At 36.0% G+C, this 10180-nt stretch overlaps 1 pseudogene; it reads left to right on the forward strand.

Annotated features, from left to right (window-relative positions):
• Positions 1 to 5748: 5748 nt before the first annotated feature.
• LOC132619669 (UDP-glycosyltransferase 73E1-like) lies at positions 5749 to 7434 on the forward strand (annotated as a pseudogene).
• The last annotated feature ends 2746 nt before the right edge of the window (positions 7435 to 10180 follow it).

A 10180-nucleotide genomic window follows, 5' to 3' on the forward strand; every position in this document is an offset into this window, starting at 1 on the left:
AGGTGTCAACAAGGCGTCTACACAAAAATCTTAATAAACCAAACACCTACAAAAGCCCTTCTTAAAAGAAGTGTAGGGTTACAATATGTAGACCAAAAGATAAAGACTAAAATAACCTAGGACTTAAGACATCTTCAGTATTGGGATCTGGTCCTTGGAGTTATTTTATGCTTGATCTTGAAAGCTCTGAGAAAGCATTGGCGGCTACTCTTTTCAACAATGAGAATAATATATTTTGAGTTGCTAGGTCAAACAAATGCCAACATGTTGTTTATATATGGCGCCAAGTGAGGAGCATGTGAGATGCAGGTGACATAGATAGAGACATTGCAATGATCTGTCTGTTCTGTTGTGGCTCTGCAAGTCAGAATAGTGCCACAGCTTTACAGCTATGCATGTGACATAGATAGAGACATTGCAATGATCCGTCTGTCCTGCTGTGGCTCTGCAAGACGGAACAGTGCCACAGCTTTACAGCTATCACATTCGTACAGTGCCCAGGGGACCTGATCAAGGACCTGGTCCCTAATGCATATGTCGATCATCAAAACTCAAAACTCATCACTAGGATTCAACACGCCACTATCCACTCGACTTTTCAATGGCGTCTCAAGTCCATTGCAGTCTACATATGTGTTAAGCTTTCTACTTAAAACTGAATAGGCAGTCCTCCAATGTGAGTGGAGTGGAGATGAGGAAGAAAGGATTATCACTATTTTATAACTAAACAAATTCGATTAGACTCCTATCAATGGGATCCTTCAGATTATTGATTACTTCAGCATGTCATTTGATATTATTTACCTACTCCAATTATCATCCTTACATGACTTAAACGCGTGCGGTGGCTATACTTTCCTTGACTTAGTAATTGGTCTAGTGCATAATGTAGACAAGACTGATTAGCTTAGCATATACATGCAAAAGAAAAGACACAATTGTATCTGATATAGCAAGCCCACTTACTAATTATAAAAGGAAATGTCCAGCTGCCTGGCATGGTACAATTATATATTGGATTTGTAGCATCTCTGCCACAATCAGTGGCGTACGCAGAATTTTTTATAAGCGGTGTCGACATTTAAAGAAGTAAACAAATCCCTACGAACATCACACTCAAAACACACATTCATTACTACAACGCTCTTTGGCATGTTCTCCCATTGAAATGTATCTTTAATAGTCTCATTAGAATTAGTACTAAATTCTTCTTGTTTCGACTCATTGGCCCTTTATTCCGAGTTAGATGAATTTTCAAATGTTTTAACTTAATTTTGGAAGCTTTAGAATAATATATCTCAGTGAAATTTAAGACAAAAAAAAAGTTGGATATCTTTGAGAAATTAAGAAGGAACTAAGAGAACTTACAATGATAAAGAAGAATTAATAAATAATTTTGTTGAAGTTAGAATTTTAATTATATTCCCAATTCTCGAATGATTAAAATAAGTATATTCCATGTTATAAAATGGTTCAGTTCCTCCTTATTTTGGCAAGATACCGGTGGTTAGTTGGAGTTGGGACTTTTTTTTTTTTTGGAGAGAGGCTAAAAAATTGCAGCGCAAAAGCAGGAGCTGGACGGGCCATTTAGCCAGATTTTAAGCCTTTCACAAACTTAACCAAAAAGAGTTTGTTTCCAAGTAGCATTAGTTTGTATTATCTATATCAGTAAGTTCGTTTTGCTTATTATTTTACATATTAATTAATAAAATTTCCCGACGAAGCCGTGTCGGATGACATTCCTGAGCACCATGTGCGTCTGCCCCTAGCTACAATGAACCACTCCACTACGCATATGAGTAGGGATCGGACGTGGTGGCGGAGCTAGAGTGTCGGCTGTGAGTTCGGCCGAACCCAGTAACTTTGGTTCAAACTCTATATTTATCTTAAAAATCTATTGAATATATACAGATTATTAATTAGAACCCTGTGACTTAAAAAGATTAAAATCCAGAACCCATAAAGCTTCAGATCCTAGCTTCGCCTGACCGTACCCCATTTCTCTTGCTTCTTCAAATGATGAAGGTTTTTCGCCATTAATTGCGCCTACAAAGAAGCATGAATATGTATTGACAAAAGTTTCTTCTATGTAGCGCGCTGGCTTGACAATAGTTCTTCTGGGCCTTGATGAACCACCTGAATAATCTTTGTGCTGAGTTTCATGTTGTTGAGTTTCCAGGCTCCCCTTTTCTCTTAGATCCTTGATAACTGTATTATCTGGAGAAACATCAGTGATGGGCAAGTTTGAAACTTTAGGGTTCAATATTTTAGAACCCTCTCTTTCCGATGCAAATCCATAACACAAGAAAATTTCATCAGTATCAGCCTCTTCATTAGATTCGGTGACGATCTGACCATCAATTTCCTGTGAAGCCTTAGTACCAGCGTAGGATTCACCACCAGATTCTCTTTCCAACTCCTCAACGTGCTGTTTGTCAGCTTCAGAGCATCCAAGAAACATATTGTCTGTCTCTCCATCTGAAATTAAGCCTTCAAGGTCAGCCTCTTCATTTATTTGATCTTTTGCTTCTCCACCTACTTCCAGTATTTTCTCTGAGCCAGTGAATGACCTTGATATGTCAGATAATTGACCAGTGACTTAAACTCCCACTAGATCTCCTTCAATGCGTTTTCTGAAATCGTCACCATTGGCATATATAGTTTCAAACGCTGCCTGCTCAGGTTATACTTCAACATCTTTCACGTCCAAACTTTTATTACTAGTTTCATGATCAACTTCTTTGATTTCCTGGATTGTAGCTACCACATCACCAGTCTAAACGTCTTCAGAATCTTCTTGCTTCTTGTTGATGACAGCAGTGTCTTCGTTCACATAACGGATTGTATTATCTGCTGTCACAATGAATTCATGGCCATTGTATTCACGAAAGGTAATTTAGATTCATCTCTAGTGAGATGGTGTGCACATCCTGAATCCACGATCCAGTCTCTTTCGATATTGAGGGAAGCCATGACATCTACGGCTCGAGTCTCAGCTACATAGCACCTTCCCCAGTCTTCTTCTTCTTCAGCAGTTTTCTCAACTTAAGCCATATTGCTTTCTTTTGTTCAGCAATATCTTTTTATGTGTCCTATTTTATCACACCGATAACATTTGAGAGTCTTCTTATAGTTATTAGTAGACTCTCCCTCCTTTTCTGGCAAGTTTGAACCACTTTGAGATTAAGAGTGTGGCCTTTCCTCTTCTTTAAAACATACACTAGCCATCTGTTTGTCTAGTAGCTCCTACGATGATAATAAATTCTCAAATTCCTCCAAGGATGGTTGTTGACCCATCCTTGAAATGATGTAACAAAAGGAATATATTCTTTCTTCAAACCACGAATGATAATTCTTCTCATTCGTGCTTCAAAGATAGCCTCATCCGGATTTAATAAGGAGATCTCTGAACATAAGTTCTAAATCTTCAAAAAGTAGTCGGCAATAGAAAGATTACCTTGAGTGGTGTTTGCCAATTCATTCTCCAATATCTGTAGCCGAGCTTCATCCTTCTTGTTGAACAACCGATCAAGGGTCCTCCATATTTCATGAGCTGATTTTCACCTTATAATATGATCAAATATATTATAGGAGATGGACCTCTTTAGGATGAATTTCGCTTTCGCATTAATCTTCTTCCATTTCTTGTATCTACTGCTATTTTTTGGTCCGTCGGAAGGAGGACTTGTGTAACTCCCATTAACAACATCCCACAAATCTTCGTCCACAAGGTATGACTCCATACATGTCTTCTATACATTATAATTGAACTGGTTCAATAATTCCATCCCCAGTCCATTAACACGACCGCTCAAATCCATTTAGAAAAAGGCTGAAGTGATGAAAACACCCCTAAACTTAGCATGGTTTCGTAGTTCAGTCCCTGAACTATTAACACGCTTAAAAACACCCTTGATCTTGACTAAAGGGATTTTAATTCACCCCCGCGTAGACATGCCACAGCAAGTGGAATGCACTCGCTGTCCACTTGGCATTTTCGTCCTATATGTCCTCCACATAGATAAATTATTATTTTTTAAAAAATGTTAAACTGATTCTTTGTTATTAAAAAATTTTAAAACTGAATGTTTTTTATATAAAAAATCTGGAACAATGGAATATTTATTTTAAATTTGGAAAATTTGATTTAGAAAAAAAAAAGTTGAAAAACTAGAGTTTTAATTAAAATATCTGTAAAAAATAGATTGTTTTTAAAGAAAAAATTAAAACTTGATTTTTTTTAAAGTGTCCTAAAAAAAAAATAGATTTTCAAGATTCATTTAAGACATTTCTTTAAAAAAGAACTGGAAAACAGTGGATTAAACTGGAGTTTTATACAAATATGGAAAAACCATTTTTTTTTTTAAAATGTGGAAAACCCAATTTTTTAAAAAACAATAATCCCGAAAAATTAGATTATGTTTTTAAATCTAGAAAAAATTATTAGTTTTCCACTTTATTCTTAAAAAAATTAGTATTCCAGATTTTGAAAAAGTCCAGGTTTTTAATCAAAAATTCAATTTTCCAGATTCTTTTTTCGAAAAATGGGTTTATTTAGTTTTCCAGATTTTTAAAAAGTCCAGGTTTTTTAATAAAAAAAAAATCAATTTTCCAGATTTTGTTTTAAAAAAATAACGGGTTTCGCACATTTTTTAATAAAAAATCCAGTCCGGATTTATTTTTAGAAAATGGATTTTCCAATTTTTTTTTAAAAATTAGTTTTTTCTGATTTAAAAAACAAATATACTCTTTAATGGAGGAAGGGGATGACTTAGATGTTGGAATAGGAAAAAAAATAAAGAAATGTAAAAAAAAACTGATGTGGAGCCTCACACGCGCCTGAAAGTGTTTGTGCACACTTGTTGTGTCACGTGGCAACGCGGGGGTGAATTAAAATTCAGATAGCCAAGATCAGGGGTGTTTCTAAGTGTGGCAATAGTTCAGGGACTGAACTACGAAACCGTGTCAAGTTTACGGGTGTTTTCATCACTTCAACCTTTAGAAAAACCAGTTAAATCTACCACTAAAATCCTTTATAAAATCCAGAAGCCAATCTATGACTATGGCTCTGATACCATGTAGAGAATTTAGCAGAAAAAAACTTAAATCGAGGAGATCTTTTGCTAGCTCGTTAACTAAGATCAGAAGATTCAACTGAAAAAGATGAAGCTATGAAAAGGAGAACTTGGTTTTGGAAGAAGATTTCAATCGAGATACCTGGACAGGGCATTAGTTCATTCTCGAGTTCTTGAATCGGACTTTCTTTAATTGGCTCTGAATTGGATTTGTATTGGGTTGACTACAAATGTTAGGCCACCCCCTTATTTTACTTGTGTAGGGATGGTTCTAGAAATTATTCTAGATACATCTACAAAAAAATCTAGTTACTCTTATCTTTTAGCACTACTCTAGAACATCTAGATATTATTCTATATACAAAAAGATCTAGATAATTCTATCATCTACTACAAATATCAAAGTGCATAGAATTTCTAGATATTTCATAAATACAATAAATATAAAAGATATTTCAATATAACCTTATAGACTACCTTCTAAATATCTATGATATTTTTTTCTTCCAAAAAATTAACTTTAATTTTTCACACATTTTTGCCATTTTCTCTAACAATAGCAAATACTCACATACACTCTCTAATAGATATAACCCACCTAACTTCCTCCATTTGCAAATGAATCATTTAACACACTATAGTTTACAGTTCATAAATAGTTAAGTTCTTAAAGATGGTTACAGTGGCAGCATTAGTAGAGCTAAACTTTGTTGTGATACCTTTACTTTCTATAAGTCACCTCATACCCCTGGCTGACATGGACAAATTGTTAGCATAGCATGGCGTGACAGTCACGTTAGTCACGACACCACTTAATGCTGCCCGATTTCTTGCAGCAATTGATCTTGCCATTCGTTCTGGACTCCTCATTCGGGAAGTAGAGCTCCAGTTTTGAGCTAAGGAAGCAGGACTGCCAGAGGGATGTGAAAACTAGAATGCTATGCCAGGTCAGAACTATCGGAGACAGTTCGTTTCTGCAATCAATATGCTACAAGAACAAGCTGAACCTTTACATGAAGAGACGAAACTTAAGCCAAGTTACATTATTTCCGATGCGTATGTTGCTTGGACAGCTGATAAGTTTCAGATTCCAAGAATCGTTTTTGATGGAATGAGTTGCTTTACTCAAATGTACATGCATAGCTTGTACATCATGCGGGATTAAAACACAATTCCCGAAAACTAGAATGCTGTGCCAGGTCTGAACTATCGGAGGCAGTTCGTTTCTGCAATCAATATGCTACAAGAACAAGCTGAACCTTTACTTGAAGAGATGAAGCCTAAGACAAGTTACATTATTTCCGATGCGTATGTTGCTTGGACAGCTGATAAGTTTCAGATTCCAAGAATCGTTTTTTATGGAATGAGTTGCTTTACTCAAATGTACATGCCTAGCTTGTACATCATGAGGGATTAAAACACAATTCCCGAATCAGGACCTTTTGTCATACCTGATTTTCCAGATAGAATTGAAATACCTAAAGCTCAACTCCCTGGACATTTCAATCTAAGAGCCATCTCCATACAAGATATTCGTGACAAAATAGGAGCAGCTGAAGAAAGAGCCTATAGGGGTTGTAATCAATACTTTCGAGGAGTTGGAACAAAGGTACGTTGATATATCCCGAAAACTTAAAGATGGTAGAATTTGGTGCATTGGAGCTTTATCTCTTTGTAACAAGGACAATCTAGATAAAGCTCAGAGAGGGAATAAGGCCTCCCTAATTGACAAAGAGGACAATAGTTTGAAGAAATGGCTTGATTCTTGGCAGCCTGAGTCTGTAGTGTATGCATGTTTTGGAAGCCTCGGTCGTATTACAGTTGTACAATTTGTGGAGCTGGCTTTAGGCCTGGAATCATCAGGTTATCCTGTCATTTTGGTCATAAAAACGGAGGAAGGACAAGCATCAACAGAAGACTGGATTTCGAAAATGGATTTGAAAAAAGAACAAAAGGAAGAGGGCTTTTGATCCATGGGTGGGCACCACAAGTATTAATTCTATCACACCCAGCAATCGGTGGGTTCTTGACCCATTGTGGTTAGAATTTGACCCTTGAAGGGATTGCAGCTGGTGTGCCTATGATCACTTGGCCTTTATTTGCCGGGAAATTTCTGAACGAGAGATTCTTAGTACATGTCTTGAAAATGGCTGTGGGTGTTAGATCTTAGGCACATTTGGGCGAGGAAGACAAGTTTGAGGTCCAAGTGAGCAACATAGTAGTAAAGAATGCTATAAAAGAAGAAGGTGATGGATCTTCTTACCTCAATGTAATACTTCTAATCAAAGAAATACAAGAATTCCAACTTAATCAATCAGCTATAAATGCATATGCACAAGTACGCGATGTTCTTGTTTGATTAGAAATGTTATGAGCGTTATTTCTGTTCATGTTTGAGTTTGCATGTGTTTGGTATGGTGGAAGCCATTTTCTATGGAAAATGATTTCCTAGAGATTAAATGTTGTGTTATGGTGTTTGGTTGGTGCATGAAAAATGTTTGTAAAAGACATCATACGGAAAAGGGCCAAAATTGCCTTTGAACTATTCTAAATAGCTCACACTTACCCTTGTTTGTTTTTTTATCAAAATTACCCTTCTTGTCTCTGTTTTGGACCACAAATGCCCCTTAAAACGTTAGTCTTGCCACTGGAGCTGACATGGCAGTCCAATTGGGTTAAACTTGCTGACATGGCCGTTCACTTAGACAATCCGACATGGCAAAAAATTTATGCTTTGTTCTTCCTTGTTGAATCCTAATCACAAAAAAAAAAAAAAAAAAAAAAAAAAAAAAAAAAATGAAAATTGAAAAAAACACCATAATAGTCCTTGATTGGGGATTATGATTGGATTAAAAAACTCCATTGTTCTTTTTTGTGAATTTATGATTGGTTTGATCTAAATTTTTAGCTGCTTATCCGTGATAGCTTCACAACATTAACCCCAACAATCCCTAGAAAGATTTAGATCAAACCAAATCAGATATTCACAAAAACTTTTTTCAGATTTTCAAGCTTTTAAGAACTTTTCCATGTTTTTTTTTTTTTGGGTTTTATCTCTGATCTTCAAACCAAGAAATCAGTTGTTAAAGTTGAATTTTCAGCTTCAATCGCAATTTACAGTAACATACAATTAAATCTCTTCATTTGACACACAATTTCTACACTTCAATAGCCCAACAACAACTAAAAAATATTCACCAAGAAGGTTTCAATCAACAACTATTTTTGACTTTCGACACACAAAGAATGGCTACACCAGTTTTCCAACAACAATCAACCATTTGAACTAAAATTTCAGCCTCAGATCCGTTGACCCCAAAACCCAATCAATGAGCTCGATCCTTTAACACACAGGACAACTGTTATACCCCGGATTTTCGCACGGTAAAGTCGCATCACGAGTTAGTCGACGTAAGTTCAAAAAGAAATTATGCTGAGGATAAAAGGGATTGAGTTTATTAATTAAAATGGTTACAAGAGTCTATAAATAATATTAGTATGTGGCGGAAGATTTGGAGGGTGAATGAATCAAAGAAGCATGAGTTTCGTCAAAAGTCGGCAAGTTGCGAATACGATAACTTGTACTTTTGGGTGAGATTAGGTGCTCCACATGCTAAGAAATTAATGATATGAAGTATTTGAATTGTATAATGGTCTCTTGTTTAGTTGTAATACGAAAGTCGACAAAGGGCGTCGCCAGTTAAGTTTGTAAATTTCACTGAAATTTGGGCCAGATGTCTCGGAGCTTTTCTCTCAATCTACTTGGATTTACGGGGTGATCTACCTACCAAATCGAAGGTCTATGAGTCTAGTTTCCAGATCATTTTACCATTCATCGATAAGACATCGGAGTAGAGAGATATTCGCATTTCCGTCCAAGGATATAAACTGTCCCGGGAACAGTGAAGATATTCGCATTTCCGTCCAGGGATATAAACTGTCCCGGGAACAGTGACCAAGGTCGGTGGCTACTCACTTTAAGTTATATAAAAGACCCCTCTTCACGATTTTTTCCTCCATTTCCTCACCATACATGACCTAGAAAACCCTCAAACCCTCTCCAATTAATCCTCCATCAATCTCAATCCAAACCAAGAGCAAATATATCAACTTTAACATGAAGAACAACATGGCAACTTCGAAATTGTGATTTCTTCACTATTTCACCTTCGGAGGAAAACCTTTCTTTGAAGTAACTTGGAGTTTGAAGTGATTTTCATGACCTAAGGTATATTTTAACTTTATTTTGATCTCTTTGAACTTCTACAAGTAATAGATCATAGAAATTGGTGAAAACCCCCATAGAACAAGCTCTTCTATATTCTTATGAAACTTTCATGAACTTAGCTTATTTGTTGGGCTGTTTTATATGGTTTTGTTGTGTTGTTTGGAGTTATGGTGATATGTGTGGGATCATATTGAAGAGGAGAAGTAGAAAAGTAGAATTTGGTAGCGTTTTACGAGAAAATTTCGCTACAAAAAGGGCCTATAAATTCATGCCCATGAGTTGCTCGATTAAATGTCTAAATGAAGATTTCTATAAGCTATGACCTTGGTTTTGATCTTGAATAGTCCGTATTATGTAGGAAATCGTTCGTAAGGCGTTCGAGGACTCGAGAAACATATATAACTCCATCGATGAGGTATGTAGGGATTTCTCTTCTCTTCTTAGCATGACTAGAATTCAAATGAGCTTTCATTGAAACGTTATTTCCGTTAACTGGTGTCGACCACGTTCAATAATGATCGAGAAAATATCTATTTCATATATGACTTGTGTCAAAGTACTTTCTATGGTTCCACATCTCTTTTGGTTAACGATTGAACGACCTTCCGTTAACTTCTGTCAACCATATTTCGAAATAGTTAAGATCATCTCTTCTCATGAATAGCTTATATTGGAATACTTTCCCGCAGTTTGTATCTATTGTTTGTCAATTGAAGAATGATGTTCATTATAGTACTCTTCACGTCAAAGTTGAGGCAGTTTTATTTCCAATCATTTGACTTGATCTTTACCTCACGTGTAATCCGTATCAAGTATATTTCATATTCTTTACATTTATGGTCTTCTTGATTGAAAGCTAAAGAATGTAGCAATAATA

This window comes from Lycium barbarum, chromosome 11 (assembly GCF_019175385.1).
Source record: "Lycium barbarum isolate Lr01 chromosome 11, ASM1917538v2, whole genome shotgun sequence".
NCBI lineage: Eukaryota > Viridiplantae > Streptophyta > Magnoliopsida > Solanales > Solanaceae > Lycium > Lycium barbarum.